Below are 21,254 nucleotides of genomic sequence, written 5' to 3'. Positions count from 1 at the left end.
ATGCAGGGGGGAGAGGCTGGGGACCGGGGGAGAGGCTGAGGGGTCAGGGGAGACGCTGGGGTCAGGGGAGACGCTGGGGGGCAGGGGAGAGGCTGAGGGTTAGGGGGAGAGGCTGAGGGTTAGGGGGAGAGGCTGGGGGGGCAGGGGAGAGGCTGGGGGTTAGGGGGAGAGGCTGGGGGTTAGGGGGAGAGGCTGAGGGTTAGGGGGAGAGGCTGGGGGGGGGTCAGGGGAGAGGCTGAGAATGCAGGGGGGAGAGGCTGGGGGGCAGGGGGAGAGGCTGGGGGGCAGGGGGAGAGGCTGAGGGTTAGGTCGAGAGGCTGAGGGGTCAGGGGAGACGCTGGGGGGCAGGGGAGAGGCTGGGGGGGGGCAGGGGAGAGGCTGGGGGGGCAGGGGAGACACTGGGGGGCAGGGGAGAGGCTGAGGGTTAGGGGGAGAGGCAGGGGAGAGGCTGGGGGGCAGGGGGAGAGGCTGAGGGTTAGGTGGAGAGGCTGAGGGATCAGGGGAGACGCTGGGGGGCAGGGGAGAGGCTGGGGGGGGCAGGGGAGAGGCTGGGGGGGGCAGGGGAGAGGCTGAGGGTTAGGGGGAGAAGCTGAGGGTTAGGGGGAGAGGCTGGGGGGGCAGGGGAGAGGCTGGGGGTTAGGGGGAGAGGCTGGGGGGGCAGGGGAGAGGCTGGGGGGCAGGGGAGAGGCTGGGGGGGGCAGGGGAGAGGCTGAGGGTTAGGGGAGAGGCTGGGGGGTCAGGGGAGAGGCTGAGAATGCAGGGGGGAGAGGCTGGGGACCGGGGGAGAGGCTGAGGGGTCAGGGGAGACGCTGGGGGGCAGGGGAGAGGCTGAGCGTTAGGGGGAGAGGCTGGGGGGGGGGGGCAGGGGAGAGGCTGAGGCTGGGGGTAGGGGGAGAGGCTGGGGGGCAGGGGAGAGGCTGAGGCTGGGGGTAGGGGGAGAGGCTGAGGCTGGGGGGCAGGGGAGAGGCTGAGGCTGGGGGGCAGGGAAGAGGCTGAGGCTGGGGAGAGGCTGAGGCTGGGGGGCAGGGGAGAGGCTGGGGGGCAGGGGAGAGGCTGAGGCTGGGGGGCAGGGGAGAGGCTGAGGCTGGGGGGCAGGGGAGAGGCTGGGGGGCAGGGGAGAGGCTGAGGCTGGGGGGCAGGGGAGAGGCTGGGCAGGCAGGCTGGTTCCCTCCCCCCATGCAGCGCCGGGGTCCGAGGTCCGGGGTGCAGGGCAGGTGTTGAGCTTCCGGCACACAAAGTGTGACAGAGGCCGGAAGCTCCCAGCTGCAGCCCCGCGGTCCTGGATCTTCTCTCCTGTTCGGCGATGACGTCACATCACGTGAGCGCCGCCGAGCAGGAGAGAAGATCCGGGACCGCGGGGCTGCAGCTGGGAGCTTCCGGCCTCTGTCACACTGTGTGTGCCAGAAGCTCAACACCTGCCCCGGACCCCGGCGCTGCATGGGGGGAGGGAACCAGCCTGCCTGCCCATCCTTCTCTTGGCCGCTCCGTCACCCCCCCTCCAGGCGCGGACTAGGCACCCGTGGGCCGGTGCCTACGGAGTTTTTTTTTTTTAAATAATTAAAAAAAGTGTTCCCTGCGGGTGCCGCCCCCTGCAGGGCGCCGCCCTAGGCACCGGACCACGGGTGCCTAGTGGCAAATACGGCCCTGTCTATGGGCAGACAAACTCCATCCTGCTGGGAGTTTGTCAGCAGCCCGCCCTGTTAATCCCCCCACCGCTGGAGCGTATACATCACCCCTCCGGCTTGCTTCTGGGGTTCCCGGCAGGTCCTACTCGGCCAATCAGTGCGCTGCCCCGCTGCAGTGCACTAATTGGCTGAGCGGGACATGAAGATGTTGGGATCCCTGAAGCAAGCTGGAGCAGGGAGCAGGTGAAGTATACACTCCGGCAAGCTGCTGACAAACTGGGCGGGCTGCTGACAAACTCGCAGCGGGATGGCCATCCTGCTGTGAGTTTGCCTACCCATAGAGTGTACAGGGAAGGGAATAAGTAGCGAGAAATACGCTGCGGATAAGACCAGCGTATTTGCACTCTAAATTCCAGGCCAGTACAGAGAGTCACAACTCAATGTGTTCATTAATCACGTGACTACCTTCTCTGTGAGACCTCAGATTGCCTGGGAAATAGAGATGAGTGAATAGTGAAATATTCGATAATTCAAAGTCGATTTGAATAGATATTATGCCATTATAGTCTATGGGAAAAAAATACTTGGGACCTGGAAATCAATATTCGACCACTAGGAGGTGCACAATGAAACCTCTGGAAATGATGCCAACACCTCTGGAATGCATATGGGACAGCAGGGGAAGCATGCCAGGCTGCATCTAGCACTAGTCATGAACGTAAAGCAGAAGCGTACATTTCGATCTAGCGGTACGCACTTGAGTAATATTAGCATATATATTATATATATAATATATATAATATTATAATATATATTAAGATAAAAGAGCTTTTCAACTCCTTTACAGGATGCAGACTGCGCAAATCAGTAGTAGCAAGATAACAGGTATTATCCCGCAATCACAGTTAACAGCCGTATACCGGATACATAATTGTTTTTTACAAAATTAAAATGAAAGAGCCATTTAACTGCTTTACAGGATGCAGACTGCGCAAATCAGTAGTAGCAAGATAACAGGAGATGTCTGAACACACTGCCTGTCACACAACAGCTTCTAAATATATGGTTTTTACACTTTTAGCCCTAACAAGGGCTTTTGGGGGTACCTTCCTACCTAACTTCACCTAAAAGCTTTCTCTCCCTGGGGTACAGCCTGTCCCTCTCTAGCTCCAACCAGCAAGTGACACAAATCTGAAATCCACTATTCATATATTCAGTAGGTGACATGGTTAAGCCAGCCAATCACAGTTAGAGGTTTTTTTTTTTTAAGTCCTGCCTATTCCTAGTGCCTGTCTCCCCCCTTCCCTGAATGTTTATTGGCTACAAAAAAAATGCCAAGGGGGGCATTTTTACTGTGTTATTGTTCAAATATTCGAATGCAAACAAATAGCACGAATAGCAAACTATTTGATCAAATAGCTATTCGACCGAATACTTTTCGCTCATCACTACTGTCATTCCTGTTTTCTGAGAAAAAAAAACATCAGAAAACAGGAAGTGATAACTAAAAAATAAATAAATAATGAATGTAGATTGCAAAGCTGCTTTATATCACATCCAGTTTTGGTTTAGATCTTGAAAGTTATAACGACAGTGATACTTTAACTCTATGTATCCAGAATGCATAGTCTTTTAGAAGCTGATTAACAAGGTTTTCATGTCTAGGACCCAAATTTGGTTGACATATACACTAGAAAGACAGAACAGATGTTTGACCATCGTGAGAGTCCTTAATGTGCCTCACTAAAGTTGTACCCTCCCCAGTATTCACATTACTTAGATGTTTGCATATTCTTCTGTGTAGTTGTTGTATAGTTTTGGATGGGCAATTTATATAATCGCGAATATCATATTCACGACCATCAAGAGGATTTATAAAGGTCTTCTTGTGTGACATGTATTTACAAAAAGTACAATTACTGCACGGATGAGAACCAACCAGTGTAGATTTATTTTTTACGTACCGGTATGCCCTGGAATTCTTCCCCAGTAGACCCTGGGCGTACCGGTATGTCCGGAGCGGAGCGCGCTTCATAGCGGGTGGGCAGCCGGACCACTGCAGCCAGCCCTCACCGGTAATGACAGGCAGCGTGTCATTAACCCCTTAAACGCGTTGCAGCATTTAAGTGTAAGTGACAGGGGGAGTCCCCTGTCACTTACCGATCGGGACTTCCGCAGTGAGACTGTAGTCTGACTGTGACAGGCAGAAACGCCTATCACACTGATCAATGCTATGCCTATGGCAATCAAAGTATTGTATGTACAAGTCCTCCAGGGAGACTTAAAATGTGTTTTAACCCCTTAACGACATAGGGCATATATTTACGCCCTGATGCCGTTAGGGACGTTCAGAGCGGGGCCGCGCGTCGGCCGCGCTCTGAACCGCGGTGGTCCCGGGTGCCGCTTGTAGCCCGGGACCATAGGTCCGATCGCCGTGCCCGCTAATACAGTAATCAGATGCAGCTGTCAAAGTTGACAGCTGCATCCGATTACCGGACGCAGCGTCATCCCTGGTGTCTAGTGGGGAGATCGCTCCTCCGGGATGTTATCCCGGAGGAGCGATCTCCGTTTCTGAAGCCGGCCGGGGACCGCTCCAAGATGGCGCCGTCCCCGGCTCGGCACTCGTTTACTTCCGGCTGCAGCAGCCGGAAGTAAACGAGTGCCTATCTCATGGATCTCTGCAGCATATCTATGCTGCAGAGATCTCTATGAGAGATCAAAGCACTTATACTAGAAGTCCCCCAGGGGGGCTTCTAGTATAAGTGTAAAAGTAAAAAAAAAAGTGTTGTTAATAGTAAAAAGCCCCCTCCCCTAATAAAAGTCTGAATCACCCCCCTTTTCCCAGGTTATTAATAAAAGTAAACAAATAAATAAATAAATAAACATGTTTGCTATCTCCGCGTCCGTAATCGCCCGAAATATTAATTAATCACATTCCTGATCTCGCACGGTAAACGGCGTAAGCGCCAAAAAATCCCAAAGTGTAAAATTGCGCATTTTTGGTCGCATCAAATCCAGAAAAATTTTAATAAAAAGCGATCAAAAAGTCGTATATGCGCAATCAAGGTACCGATAGAAAGAACACATCATGGCGCAAAAAATGACACCTCACACAGCCCCATAGACCAAAGGATAAGAGCGCTATCAGGCCTGCTTCTGCCATGAGGCGGAATGAGCCTTCCGCCTCAGGCGGCAGATTTTGCGGTCCGGCAGGGGGCGGCATTATGTCCCCCCTGCTGTCATTTTTGTTAAGTATCACTTAACAAAAATGACAGCGGCCGCTCACCTGTCCCGTCGCCTGCGCTCTCCACATCCCGTCAGGTCCCGCGACCTCACCCTGCAGCTATCATCGACCTCCAGGCTGTGGTGCCTGGGGTCGGTGGGGGACTCGCTGGGGCGATGCCGGCCATCACTCAGGGGGAGGCCGCCTGAGGTTTGCCTCAGACGGCAGAGACCCCAGAATCAGCCCTGAGCGCTATAAGCCTGGGAATGGAGCAATTTTAAGTGACGTATATTTGTTGACAATGGTTTGAATTTTTTACAGGCCATCAGATACAATATAAGTTATACATGTTACATATCGTTTTAATCGTAACGACTTGAGGAACATGCATAACAAGTCCGTTTTACCCCAGGGCGAATGGGGTAAAAACACATTTCCCCCAAATAAACAAAATGCGTTTTTTTTTTTCAATTTCACCACACTTTGAAATTTTTTCTGGTTTCGCAGTGTACTTTATGCAAAAATTCAGCCTGTCATTGCAAAGTACAATTAGTGACGCAAAAAATAAGGGCTCATGTGGGTTTCTAGGTGGAAAAATGCAAGTGCTATGGCCTTTTAAGCACAAGGAGGAAAAAACGAAAAAGCAAAAATCCAAATTGGCTCTGTCCTTAAGGGGTTAAAAAAAGTGAAAATCATTATTACAATAGCTCAAAGCCCCTCCCCCAATAAAAGTTTAAATCACTCCCCTTTCCCATTATATAAATAAAACATATAAAAATAAATAAACATATAATATACCGTAGCATGTGCAATTGACCGATCTATTATAATATAACAAGCGTCATCACTAACGGCAAACGGCGTAGACGAAAAGAGGGGGAAAAGTGCCAGGAAAGTGATTAAAACGTCCGATCTTCACAAATATGGTATTAATAAAAACAAGAGATCATGGCTGAAAAAATGACACCATACAGCCTCGTAGGGGGAAAAATAAAACCGTTATAAGCGTCACAATAGGCCCATTTTATTAATAATTGCAAAAAAAAAGGATTTCATTAAAAAAAAAATATATATATATATATATATATATATATATATATAACATTAGAGAATCTGTGAAAACCTGCATATGGTTGTGATCGGACTGACCTATAGAATAATGGTATCATGTCGCTCTTACCATATAGTGCATTACGTAGACACAGGAACCCCCCAAACATTACCATATTGCATTCTATTTTACAATTTCACCTTTATCTTCATCCTTATAAATAATAATTTTGGGGTTCCATCATACATGTTATCAGTGTCGGACTGGAGTGCCTTGGCCCACCAGGGGAAATCATTCTTGGGGCCCACCCTTCTGCCACCACACTTATCTATGGTAACATTAATAAAGGTACATTAACACGGCGTGATATGGGGCAGTGTAGGGCTGCAAATGATTGCTAATCAGCAGGGCAGGAATATATAGAGATGTGCAGCCGACAGCAATGATCTTAGCCGCACAAAAGATCAAATCAGCCGACTATGGGGCATTTGCTTGCATGTCAGCCAATCTCTGGCACTTTTACATGGGCCGATCATCGGCTGAATAGACTTCCTAGGAGCACTTGTTACCGATTATTGGCCGGTGTAATCGCGCTATAAGACAATTTTCTTTGCATGATAACACTGTATGCTACCAATAACACCAGTATATAAAGAGCAAATATCCCCACACATATTACCGCTATACAGTAACTGACCAAATCCTGTATATCAAGACCGATATTACCAATAAACCAGTATACAGGAGGGAAATAGTATCACCATATATATTACCGCTATACTGTTACTGACCAAATCCTGTATACTGAGACCAAAATTACCAGTACACAAGGGGGAAATATTACCGCCACACCACAACCATCACCACCATATTGTTACTGACCAAATCTGGTATACTAAGACCAATGAACACCGCACCAGATTACAAGTAACAAATAATACCCCCACATACTGACTAACACCGCCATTTACTGACTAACACCCCAGCTGCTACTGAATAAAATCCTCTGAACAAAGATCAATATCCCCTCATACAGTCATACAGAGGTAGCCCCAGCTCTACACTATATACGTTACAGTGCACATAGATTTAGTGACTCACAGGGGACGTCTTCTCTGATCGGAGTTCTTCCCTTTTCATCTACTTCTCCATCTGCCCTGGGCCGTTATGAGAACTTCTCCGAGCCACGAATCCACAGAATCTGCCAGAGAAATATATTAGGCTCCTTACTCTGTCACCATCCTCATCTCTCTACAAACTGCACATCTGTATTGGCCTCTTTACACCTTCTCTCAGTGGTTAGCCCTGACTATTGTGTGTGTGTGTGTTCATATATATATATATATATATATATATATATATATATATATATACATATATATATATTGTGCACACACCTTGTAGATGGCCCCTTGTTCAGTCCTCCATATAGATGGCCCTGTGTCCCTGTGTGCCTCTACTATAGTAGAGATCCCCCTCTGTGTAATCCCTTTATAGTAGATGACAACCTCTGTGCATTCCCTATTATCAGGGGTAGGGAACCTTGGCTCTCCAGCTGTTGCAAAACTACAACTCCCTTCATGCCTGCAACAACTGCAACAGCTGGAGATCCAAGGTTCCCTATTCCTGCCCTATAGTATATGGCCCCCTCTGTGTAGTCCCCTTATAGATGACCCCTCTGTGTAGTCCACTAAAGTAGATGCCCCCTATAGCCTATTGTATACACACCGCACCCAGTATAGTTAACCTTATAGATGCCCCCCATTGTTGTCCCCCTCTGTGTAGTGCCCTTTATAGATGCCTCCTCAGTGTTGTCCTCCTTATAAATTGCCCCCAACCAGTGTCCCTTATAGATGGCTCCCTGTGTTATCCCCCTTATAACTGGCCCGCTTGTGTTATCCATCCCCCCATATAGATAGCCCCCTTATGTTGGCCATCCCTACCCCCCATATAGCCCCTTATGTTGTCTATTCCCCCGTATAGCCCCCTTATGTTGTCCTTGCCCCATATAGCCCCCTTAAGTTTTCCTTCCCCTGTATACAGCCCCTTATGTTGTCCTCCCCTGTATACAGCCCCTTATGTTGTCCTCCCCCTGTATACAGCCCCTTATGTTGTCCTCCCCTGTATACAGCCCCTTATGTTGTCCTTCCCTGTATATACCCCCCTTATGTTGTCCTTCCCTGTATACAGCCCCCCTTGTGTTGTCCTCCCCCTGTATACAGCCCCCCTTATGTTGTCCTTCCCTGTATACAGCCCCCCTTATGTTGTCCTGCCCCTGTATATACCCCCTTATGTTGTCCTCCCCCTGTATACATACCCCCTTATGTTGTCCTCCCCTGTATACAGCCCCCTTATGTTGTTCTCCCCCTGTATACAGCCCCCCTTATGTTGTTCTCCCCCTGTATACAGCCCCCCTTATGTTGTTCTCCCCCTGTATATAGCCCCCCTTATGTTGTTCTCCCCCTGTATACAGCCCCCCTATGTTGTCCTCCCCTGTATACAGCCCCCCTATGTTGTCCTCCCCTGTATACAGCCCCCTTCTGTTGTCCTCCCCCTGTATACAGCCCCCCTTCTGTTGTCCTCCCCCTGTATACAGCCCCCCTTCTGTTGTCCTCCCCCTGTATACAGCCCCCCTTATGTTGTTCTCCCCCTGTATACAGCCCCCCTTATGTTGTTCTCCCCCTGTATACAGCCCCCCTATGTTGTCCTCCCCTGTATACAGCCCCCCCTTATGTTGTCCTCCCCCCTGTATACAGCCCCCCTATGTTGTCCTCCCCTGTATACAGCCCCCCTATGTTGTCCTCCCCTGTATACAGCCCCCCTATGTTGTCCTCCCCCCTGTATACAGCCCCCCTTCTGTTGTCCTCCCCCCTGTATACAGCCCCCCTATGTTGTCCTCCCCTGTATACAGCCCCCCTTCTGTTGTCCTCCCCCCTGTATACAGCCCCCCTATGTTGTCCTCCCCTGTATACAGCCCCCCCCCTTATCTTGCCCCCTCTGATAAAAAATAAAAAAAAAACACAAGACAACTCACCTAACCACACGCTCCCCCGTCGGTCGCCGGTGTCCTCTTCTCTGACAGCAGCTCCGATGTGAAGTCCCGCCGGCGCCATCACTGACCTCAGTGTGCGCCGCGGTGGCTGGGACTTCCGGTATGCGCTGCATGAACCGGAAGTCCTAGCCGCCGCGGCGCACACTGAGGTCAGTGATGACGCTGCCGGGACTTCGCAACGGAGCTTGCGTAACTCTTGTGATCGCAAGCAAATCTCTGCTTGCGGTCACAAGAGTGATTGACAGGGCGGGAAGCCGTAGGCTTCCCGCCCTGTCAATCACAACACTGCTTACATTTAACTGGAAGCGATTGTTGCGATCGCTTCCAGTTAAAAAGGGAGGTGCGGCCCCCGGCCCCCCTAGGAGCAGGGGGCCCACTCCAGCTCGGGGCCCACCGGCCCCCCGGTGGCCCAGTCCGAGCCTGCATGTTATGGTAGAATGAAAGATGCCATTACAAAGTACAACTACTCCTATAAAAAACAAGCCCTTACATGGCCCTGTAGATAGAAAACTGAAAGTGCTAGAGCTTTTAGAAGGGGAGGAGGGGAAAATGAAAACACAAAAACACGATCAGAGCGGCGGGGGGGGGGGGGGGTTGGGCTTGGCGATCGGAGCGGCGGGGGGGGGGGGGCGATCGGAGCTGCGGCAGTGGGGGTGGCGATCGGGGCGGTGGGGGTGGCGAGTAGAGCGGCGGCGGGGGTGGTGATCGGGGCGGCGGGGGTGGCGATCGGAGCGGTGGGGGTGGCGATCGAGCCGGTGCAGGGGGCTGCGGATGAGCGGGGGGCCGGGCTGTGGATGAGGGGGGGGCCGGGCTGCGAGCGGCGGGTGGCCGGACTTTCGCGCGCCGACTGTTTACATGCAACGATCGGCAAATTTTTTGCGAACGACGAGTGACGATTTAAGAACAAGATAAAAGATCAAAATGAAAGATTTCTCGCTCGTCGTTCCATCGTTCGCTGCGTTTACACATACGATTATCGTTCGAATTTGATCGTTATCGTGCAAATTGGCACGATAATCGTTCCGTGTAGACCCAGCATTATAAAATTCATTTGTTTATTACAAATTTTTCATGAAAATATATATATTTTTTAACTGGAATGAGCTCACTTATGTACACTAAGATCAATACTTCTTCCCTGTGAGGCTCTTTTTGGTACATTTACGCCTGTGAATAGCATCTGGAATGTCTCTCTGAAGCGCCCATCAGTAACCTGCCATCATTGTAATGCTCCATCTTCTCTGGTATCTTCTTTCCATCTCTTTAATGTCCTGGTGGAATGGTTCACCTTGCTTTCCATTTACAGCTCACACATTTTCAGGAAAGTTTTTAAGGTGGGAAAAGAGGAAATGCACTTTCAAACTCATCAGGCAACCTAAAGCTTGAAATGCTTTTAGCATTTGTCCGACAATCTTTTTGTAGTCGGGATCTTTGTTATTGCCTAAAAACTTCTCTACGACCTCTTTAAATGCAATCCATTCTTAATGGTGTTTTGGGTATGGCTCCACCTTGATCGGAGCTAAGGGCCCTATTACATCGAACAATAATCGACCGAATCGGCCCTATCCAGCCAATTATTGCTCAGTGTAATAAACACAACGATCAGCCGATGACAACGATCGTTGGCTGATTGTTGATATAGGTTTGGACCTATAAATGTCGGGTGCCAACCGCCCATTGCTACATGTAATAGCGGTGCACGGCCGGTGGATTAGATTTCCAAACTCTATACATTACCTATCCATGCTGCAGGGCTTCTCTTCCGGTCTTCTTCTCACCAGGTCGCGCGCACTGCAGCTCCAGAGCAGCCTGTCTGAGCTGACCACGGCTGACTGCGGCCAGTGATTGGCTGAGCGGCCTGTCAAATAAAACAGGCCGCTCTGGAGCTGCAGTGTGCGGGACTCGGTGAGAAGAAGACTGCAAGAGAAGCCCTGCAGCATGGATAGGTAATATATAGAGTTTAAGCAAGGGCTGCAAGGACATCGGTAACGATGTCCATGCAGCCCTTGTTAAACGATTATCAATAGGCCTAGTAAACGAGTACCGATCTAGCAGATCAGCGCTCATTTACAGTTACTATCGCTCCCCCATCGGCCTGTGTAATAGTACCACAATAGTTATCTCTTGCAAGGTAACAGGGGCCTTGGGTATTGGTATATCTGTTCCATGGGGGATGGGACAAATTGCTGAGTAAAGACCGGGGTATGAAATGGAAAGCTTCCATTTTAAATTATACCATTTCACATTGCATAAACAAAAGTAACAATTGTCACTATGGTTGTTTTGCTCTCCCCATACCATAGGAAACCCATAACAGAAAGCTTTTCTCTTCCCTTTAAACCAATTTTGAAGGTCCTTAACACACCGTTTGCACACTTTATAAGGCGCCCAAGCTTTATCTCCAAGCTTTAATCTGTAATAGTCAGCTGTTACTTCAACACTGTATATTCACCACAAATGTGACAGAAACTGTCAGGCAAATGAATACACTTGTGCTTAGCCATAATGCTAACTTTGGGAAACACAGCGACATGTTGGTTCCATTAGCTCACTCTCTTAGTTATTTTCTTTGAAAGTTATCTTTTATATTGTTATATATTTACATTGTATATCTTGAATGAACTAATGTGTATTAAATAATAGTAATTATGACTTTAAATTTGGTTAAAAACTAAGATTAAAAAAAAAATTGGAAAAGTTTACTAATTTTTAAGAAATTTAGCATTTTGTGGCAAATCCTGACGTCCGTGATCTTTTTCAATATTTTTTTCTCTTTCACCACACTACAATACATGGAAATTAGATGAAAATAACCAAACATCATTATAATCTCTTTATGCATCAGCATGTCACACATGCCCTGATTGTGGGCCTACAGGAGGGAAATGCAAGTGAGTAGAATAAGTACTAGATTAGGAATCACTGACTGTTAACTTACTGTATGTTAAAAATTCAAGAACACTTTGCTTTTCATACACATATACAGCCTGTGCAGATTGGACAAGCATATTTGACTGCAGCAGTTATCTAGGTGATTGGCTACATTACTCCAGTAGGAAGTAGTATATTCGTTCCAGTCTGACACAATGCTCTCTGTTGCCACCTCTGTCAATGACAGGAACTGTCCAGAGCAGTAGCAAATCCCCATCGAAAACCTCTACTGCTCTGCACTGTTCCTGTCACAAACAGAAATGGCAGTAGAGAGCATTGTGTCAGACTGGAGAGAATATAACTCTTCTTGCAGGACATACAGCAGTTGATAAGTACTGGAATATTTTTAAATAGAAGTAAACTACAAATCTGTTAAACTTTCTGACACTAGTTGGTTCGATTTTTTTTTGACTAAATACCCCTTTAATGGGATTCGTGTCTGGAATTCCCTGATGCTTAGGATGTTTCCACAGCAACCCGGCGGCAGCTGTGTCTGCATGGGGAAGTGTCCTCACTGTGACAGGTAGGGGTTAAACTGATAAATGGCTGTCTGACTCCAAGATATGGAGAATTATTTACTACCTGGAATAATACATAAGTGGTAGCAGTAACATGAGCAGATTACAGTGCAGTGGAAGAGAAAGAATATTGAGAAGGTATTTGGGTTCATGCTTATGAATAAACCAATAGAAAATTGGTAGATGGATCATAAAAGTGAAATCTGGGGCAGCCACAGAACACCCAACAGGTTACCAATACTGTGTGCATTAGTGTGATTGCAAGCAAATTGCTAGAAAATAGGTACAGATCATAATGACAAATACTAACAACATGGAGAATAATGGTCCTTAGAAGTTTATCAGATATAAAGCAACTCTCATGTGTACCTGCACATGTATGTGGAATTACAGCCCAATTCTAGTCGTCTATCATACATGTATGGTGCATTGAAAATAGCGTACAAAATCATTGTACAACTCAGGTATAAAGAGAGAGACTGAAAACTATAAAGAAATACTGCCCTCTAGTGGACAATGTATATCTCAACTATATCTCTAGCAGATTCCAGCTTTCATTTTTAAGAGGTCTTTTTTTTTTTTTAAACTATTTTTAGAAAATTTTTCTTTTACACACATACAGTACAATTAATCCACGCCTTTAAGAGGCCTTTTTAAAAATAAAAGAAGTAATGAACATTGGTTGCAATGAACAATAAATCTTCACACAATGTGTGAGCAGTTAAAAAAAACCAAAACTGCAGTTTTTGCAAAAACTGTCGGTAAATACTGAGCATGTACATTATTTGGATAGTCATAATCAGATACGTTTGTTATTCTATACGGTGTGTGCAGTGCTGGCAATTTTCCATTGACTTCAATGTAGCACATTATTGTATTAACATTTTTTATATTGCATTTATATATTGAATATTTTACCTTTATTTTACTGTGTGCATTTGTGGCTGTTTTTTACGGTCAGGAAATACTGATCAGGAAGCCTTTCAGGAGGCTTCAGAAAACAAACCTGGTCATAAAAGCGGAGGAGGAGAAAAAAACACAAAAACTCCTCTGCTGCCCTCTGGCTTCTTCCTCTCTCTAATGGCTCTGTGAGCGCACGAGTGATGCCACTCACACGCTGCAACCCTGCGGGGGAGAGAGCCGCCTATTGTGCCATAATGCTGCCTCTGGCCAGAAGAGTGATTGTCAGGGCTGGGAGCTACTGGCTCCTTGCCCTGTCAAACACAGCACTGCATTTAACTATATGTGCGTACAGTTAAAGGGCCAGCATCAGTGTCTGAAGCTGGCCAGGCTGGTTAGCAGCACAACAAGAATTCCGGACATGTGCATCATGTTAGGAATTCTGGTTGGTCTCATAGGGTTTTATGGGGCATCTATGATGGATTTTGGACAATTACAGGTTACATGTTCTATAATTTCCAGACCGGTAATTCAGAACGGACACCCCTCAGGAAAAATCCCAATAGAACCCTATGAATCAGGAAAGCTATCCAAATTTCCTTATAAGAAATCCAGATAGATTTTCCTGAGGTGTGCATGGGGCCCAATATATATCCAGCTAAAATTCTTGGATGGAACATTAGTAACTATTATTCACAGCTGAATTACACAGAAGGCAATTCATAGGAAATAAATCATGAAGAAAATGCAGAAGCGGCCATGATTTATTGCACTATATCTGTCTTCAAGCGGAGCACCACCTGTTGACCTCCAGAGAGTGCATGATTGTATTTAAATGTGCCAGAACCCAGCAAGAAAGCAGCAGGAACCCTGATTAGGACTGGGAGTAGTGTTGGTGTTTGCATAGGCTTGCTGGTTGAATTCACCAGGAAAGGCGCACACTGTGCTGACTTAGAACACATTAAAAATCTGTGCAAATAAGCTAGGCTAGGACTTCGAGGCGATTTTGGTCATCTGTGTTATAAAAGTGAATGTCTGTTTGTCTGTCTGTCCTCTATAGACACACCAAATTAAGCACATTGGTACATTGTTTTTTCTTATACAGAACTCACTCTGTTTTTCTCTGTTGTCAGCCATTATTACAGTCTGCACTATATAGACATGCCTTAACCATTTTGTGTTTGGAAAGGTTTCCATAAAGGTCCCAGTCTTGCCAGAGTTGCCAGGAGTGGTATGTGCCCACCGCTGGATATACCAACATGCCCGTTAAAGGTTAGTGCAGTGCAGGAGAACTAGAGTTTGTCTTGGAGGTAGAGGCTCTGCGGTCAGAAGGGTACTCTGGTGACACCAGGGGGTAGTTAACCCTATAGATGCACAGCGATAACACAGCCTTGATGGTTGCTATGACAACTATAGGCCTCACTGAGGCCTCCAGTGTCATAGCTACGGTGGCTGACCAGTCTGATTAGTGATGCCTATGACAGACACAATACATTGCAATGCAGATGAGCACTAGTGATGAGCGAATACTGTTCGATCAAATAGATATTCGATCGAGTAGTAAGGTATTCGATCTATCGAATATTATCGAATAGTTCGCTGAATATTCGATAAATATTCGATAAGCATTCAAATCCCCCAGCTTCCGGTTTTTACCTCCAAGTGGTCAAATAGATGTTTTTCAATAATCGAATACTTGTTCCCATAGACTTTAATGGGATTGAATATTTGATCGAATATTCGGGAGATACTCGTACGAATATCGAATATTCGAATATTTCAATATTCGCTCATCACTGAGCACAGCAATGAATTATACCTGTCATCAAGCTGTCAGATAAAAGTAAAGTAAAAGTATAAAAAAAACACACACACAAACAAAAATATAAATAAAGTACAAAACACATAATCCGGATAGTCCCCAATGCAATAATAAATGTAAAAAAAAAGTACACGTATTTAGTATTGCCACGTGCATAACAACGCTGACAATAAAATTATCACATGATTAAACCCATGTGGTAACTTTGGAAACTTCTCAATTTGAAAAATGCTAATTTTTTTCATTTTTCCATATAAGGGCATTTTTCAAAATATAATCATGAGGCTATTGGCCAAACTTTACCACTAACCTAGAGTACAATCTTCTCAGACTCGCTAGGATAAGTTAAAGCGTCACTGAGCTATAACCACATAAAATGAAGCAGGTCAGATAAAAAAAAAAAGGCTCTGGTCCTAATGGCCAAAATCTGGTCCTGAAGGGGTTAAAGGTATATAGCAGAGACGGTAACAAGCCATATCCACCCTCTGTCTGAAGAGTCCAGCTGCAGCTTTAGAGTCTTCAGGAATATTCTCGCACACTTGCATCTTGGCGATCTGGTTAGAAAGTTTAAGCAAATCCTAAATTAAAGAAGAAGTCCGGCCAAGGGCTAAATTTTTCTAACAGTAGGGGCAGGGGGGAATATAAAAAAATGACACCAACTCATCTCTTCCTGTGCCTTTCCAGTGCTGGATTGCCGCTCCGGGACCCCCGCCAGGCTCTGGAATCTCTACCAGTGCTGACGTCACAACCAGGCTTATGGACTGGTCGCTCAGCCAGTCAACGACTGGCAGTGGGACGTCGCTGCAGTCACTGATGGGCTGTCCATCAGCTGGGATGGGCACTCTCCCCTGAGTAATGATGTTATCACAACTCAGGGAAAATGCCTTCCAGCTGGGGGTCCCGGGGGCCAGTCACACTGCTCATTGCGGGCTAGGGGAGAGGTAAGCAAAGGTTGCTTGTTATTTTCTCCCCTGCCGCCTGTCAGATTTTTGACTGGGCCGGACTTCTCCTTTAAGTAATTCTGTACAAGTATGCAGTAGTGGATTATAATAGGGGCGTTTTGGGCGGCAGCCCGGGGCCCTGAGCTCCTGGGGGGCCCATGACCACCCAAAAAGACTTATACTTTCAGTGGTGTACTGTCTCCTGGCTGCACTTCTGCCATGATTTGCAAAAAATCACTGTTTTTTTATGGCAATTTTGCACAAATCAGGACATCATGACATTATCTGTCCTGTACTATGAACGCCAGGCTAGTGCTGCCATAGTTACAGTGGGGTGGGGGGGCCCAGGCTTGGTGAACAGCCCGGGGCCTATGGTAAAGTTAATCCGCCCCTGCAAGTATGATAAGTTAGCAGGCCCAGCTTAATAGATACAGTATATTTATTTGCATCCTCAGGCCCAGAAGCATTGGAGAGTGATTTCATGCATGAATTTGTTGCCATGCAACAGATATAACCTGTAATAGTTTGACATAGAGCTTAGTTGATGATCAGCTGCAAAAGAAAAATAAAAATGTTTATGCGCCAGACATTGATTGTTTACATTTTTCTCTTCCATAAATGATGACAACTTTCCACACGGATCTTCTTATGGGATACTATTGGTATCTCCCTTTGCTAGTCTCATGGGACCTCGGCTCTCTAGGACCTAGCATTAGGGAACGTCTAGTCCAGGCCTTAGGTAGGACTACTTCCAATGGTCGATAATGGTCAATAACAAACATCTGTATTGCAATCACAGTGGAGGTAGAATGCCAAACTGATAAAGTCCATGTCTGGCCGAATCACATACTTGCTGTATACTGATGCATACTGCACTGAATAAATGAGCAAACTGATGTGGTGAGTGCTGGGATTTATTCTACATGTATCACATATATGCTACATTGCACTGTTGGATATACTTAGCTGTGATTGCAGTACACATGTCTTGATAAATGAACAAAGTGGATCTTGTTACACGGAGCAGTTTTGTAGGATAAAGGGTAGCTTCACACATATCGGATCCGCAGTGGATTTCACATTGCGAATTTGCAGTAAAATCCGCTGCAGATCCTGTACTGTGAAGCTGAATGGGTCCCATACATGCAGCGGATCCGCTGCGTGTATGGGACCCGGCCCCTTTAACACCCCAGCCGCTGCCCGCCCGCAGCCCCGAGCGTACATTACCTGCTCGGCGCCGTGGCTGTGTGTGACGCTCCCAGCTCCCCTTTCTCCCTATCAGCCAATCAGTGCTGCCTGATTAGCTGATGGGGAGCAAGGGGAGCGTCGCTGAGCAGGTAAGGTATGCTTGGGGCCGGGGCTACTGCCAGGCGGCGGGGGGTTTAAGGGGCCGGGTCCCATACACGCAGCGTGTATGGGACCCATTCAGCTTCACAGTACAAGATCTGCAGCGGATTTCGCTGCAAACTCGCAGCGTGAAATCAGCTGCGGATCCGGTACGTGTGAAGCTACCCTAAGTATTTGCTTCCCTGGTTCAGCAGACTCTCCTGGAGGACTATAGTTAGGTGGCCCATCTGGTGAAGTTAGTCCTAATGAGGTGACAGAAAGGAAATGGAGGGTATGTCAAGTCCAAAAACAGAGTCAAGGTCAGAAGATAAGGCAAATAATCAGGGGTCCAGGAAAGCTGAGTACAAGATAGAAGGCTAATTAGATAAATGAGCCAAGTCAAGGGTACCAGGGTGAAAAACCCATTCAACATTTCTGCACCTTGGTGTATAGTGCAAAAAGTCACAAAAAAGAGGAAAAAGAACAAGGAAGTATCAAATCTATTACAAAAAGATCTCCAGTATTTGGAGTCAAAGGGGGAGATTTATCAAAGGGTGTAAAATTTTGACTGGTGCAAACTGGCCACAGCAACCAATCACAGCTCCTCTATCATGTTACTAGAGCTGGAAGCTGAGCTGTCATTGGTTGCTGTGGGCAGTTGGCACCAGTCTAAAATTTACACCCTTGATAAATCTCCCCCTAATTGTTTACCCCTTTCAGAAGCAATATTTTCTGGTATGCTATGAAGACGTGTGATATGGTCTATGAACATGGATGACAGGCATCACCAAATACTCAGAAGTCACAAATGTCTCCCTGTCACCAAAGAAATGGTCAGGAAGTTTTGCCTTGAGTTCATTAGGACCCACAGCGTGGAGAGACACGGAGAGAGGAGGTGTGCAAGCCTCCCATAGACTGTCACTATGACAGGGAGGCTGGCGGGTTTCCGAGTTTTGCTCTGTGTGAAAAGAGCCTAAATCATCTGGGTAAGACCCTGTCTCTAATTAACCAATGCAGCCATGGAATTCACAAGAACACATTTGCACCACATATGGCCTGTGATTTTAATATCAGTGTGGCCCTGCTTTTCTACACAGCCCCTGTTCCTACCTACTTGGATGATCAACTATAAATAGCCAGTACTATGGTCCCTACCAGGGGCGTAACTACCACTGTAGCAGCCATAGCAGCTGCTATGGGGCCCACTGCATCAGGAGGCCCCGTGGCCTGCTCCTGCAATACACTGGGCCCCTTGAGCTGTCATTATTTGCAGCACAAGCTGGCCGAGTGGGCCTTCCTGGATCTGCAAATGTCCCTTTAACTGAAAGCACTGCATTTATGACTACACTTCATGGCTTAGTGGTCAGTCAGGAGGGGGCCCAATAAAAGGTTTGCTATGGGGCCCAGCCATTTCTAGTTACGCCACTGGTCCCTACACTGAATGACATGCAGGGTAGGACAGGGATAAAACGACACAGATCAAGACACAAGCGTGATAAAATGTAACCAGACTAGCCAGTGGTAAAAATCTAAGTAGTTATGCAGTATAAAATCATAATTCAACAGAGCAGTCAAAACAAGCATGAGTGAATTGGGTACAGAGGTATTATCCAGTCATAGTATGGTGGTATTAATCAGGTCTGGTGTGGTGGTGTAACCCAGTCCTAGTATGGTGTTATTGTTCAGGTCTGGTATGGGTGTTACCCAGTCCCAGTATGGTGGTATTGGTCAGGTCTGGTGTGGTGGTGTAACCCAGTCCTAGTATGGTGGTATTGTTCAGGTCTAGTATGGGTGTTACCCATTTCCAGTATGGTGGTATTGGTCAGGTCTGGTATGGGTGTTACCCAGTCCCAGTATGGTGGTATTGGTCAGGTCTGGTGTGGCGGTGAAAAATGTGAGGCCTGGAGCTATTACCTACAATTCTACCAATCCTGCTGTGAGAATTCCCTCAGACAATATGCAGACGGCTCTAATTATTAATACAATATGGAAATTTGTTTTTGTTTTAAGCAGTTAAAAACCATGAAAAACGCAATTCAGACAATGTTTCTCCATGTAGAGAAATGTATGTGGCTGAAACCAGGCTCCCATTACTTCCTCAGTCATGTGTTGTTACCAGGATTATTGGCCATACGCCTAATGGTGTCTGGTTTCGGCTGGATGAGGTGACTTACAGTAAATGTGGGAATGCGGCCTAAGACTGATCAGATATCAATATGATGTTCAGAAACTAGAAAATCATAATGCTAATTGGTGAGTGAAGATGGGGCGTCTGCAGGTTTAGTGCCTAGGGCAGCAGCAGTTGGTAATATGGCCCTCTATGTATGGTGATACAGCATTGAATATCATTATACAATGTATTAAGGTACAATGCACAACTGTTAAACTTGTTTAAAACCTTTCCAATTGATGAAAATATATGAAAGCCAATTAGATTTTTTTTTTATTCAGAGGCTTCCATAAACAAGTAGTTAAGGCAGCAGTTGGTACATTTTTTGAGATGTCCATAACAAGGAGAAGAAAAGAAATATAACATATTCAGAACATACACATGCAGCTCCACGCCCTCGTCCACCATACTTTGTACTTTGTACCAGTGCCAGACTGTATAGAACATCATCCGAAAGTAGCATCACTACCACCATAAACAAAGAACAAACAAAGAACCCCCTCCCCCCCCTTCTCGTGAGAGAGGCCCCCTCAGGGCCTACCAAAACCCATACAGTATCGTCTCAGCCTGTATCATCTCTAGAATCCTGCGGAATCTGCAATCTCCCTAGAGAACCTGCCAGGTCTGCTTTCAAATATCACCCTGACTAGTGGAATGACGACAACCTGTATTATTTCTGATGTATCTAAAAATGCACATATTAAAGTCTTCCACTTTTTTTTCCTTCTGCTGTTTGGTGTCTAATTGGTCCATTCTCATTCTGATCTAACATCTCAGACATATTGGGCATAGGAGGCTGTAACCATTTAGCCATCAGACAGCGTTTGGTCACTAGGATAAAAACGCCATTTTGATTCTTTATGATTCTTTGCTGTTATATAATAAGGCCGACATATTGGCTTACCTTTGTAATAGGGATCCACAATACAGACAGGTGAAATACCATCAGTATGTCAACAGTATTTCACCTGAATTGTTTCACTATTGCATCTGTAGACTGCAAATTGGATGACAATAGAGATAAAATACTGAGGCAAATATGGATCAAATATGGATGCATCTGTATTTTAATTCCTTCAACAATCATTTTTCATTCACAATACAGATGACATGCTGCATATTTCCAAGATATGCATATTTTATGTGAATAGCCTCATAGATTAAAGTTATTTGATTATGTGAAGGTGGCCTAAAACATGAAGAACAAACACTTTTGCTATTGACTGACTAGTTGCTTATGTTGTTTTATTTTCATATAACATATATCCTGGGTTCACACTGTATTTTTGTAATCCAATTCATGGATCCATTTTTAAGTGGTCAACCATGTTTTTGTGCACGCTAAAAAAAATTATATATTTTTGTTAAAAAAAAATAATATAAGGTAATGGAAAAACACACAATTGGAGCAGTTTTTGCATCTATTTTTTTCTGTAAAATGGATACGTTAAACGCACAAAAAGCAGTGTGAATCCAGCCTAATAAAATCCCTTTAATTTCGGGACGTTAAACAATAAGTCATTTGCTTTAGTTGCTTAAAAATATAGCTTTTTAAACGTCCATAATCTGAGCAAAGTTTATTCTGCATTCTTGCGTGTGTTTCCTTTTTTTTTTTTTTTTTTTGCTGCTACTTGCTGCCTCACAGTCAGGAGTTAACTGCAGTAACCAGAGAAGTTACTCACGCCTAGCATTGTG

Source organism: Dendropsophus ebraccatus, chromosome 6 (assembly GCF_027789765.1).
Source record: "Dendropsophus ebraccatus isolate aDenEbr1 chromosome 6, aDenEbr1.pat, whole genome shotgun sequence".
Classification (NCBI taxonomy): domain Eukaryota; kingdom Metazoa; phylum Chordata; class Amphibia; order Anura; family Hylidae; genus Dendropsophus; species Dendropsophus ebraccatus.
Note: the sequence above shows the minus strand (reverse complement) of the source record.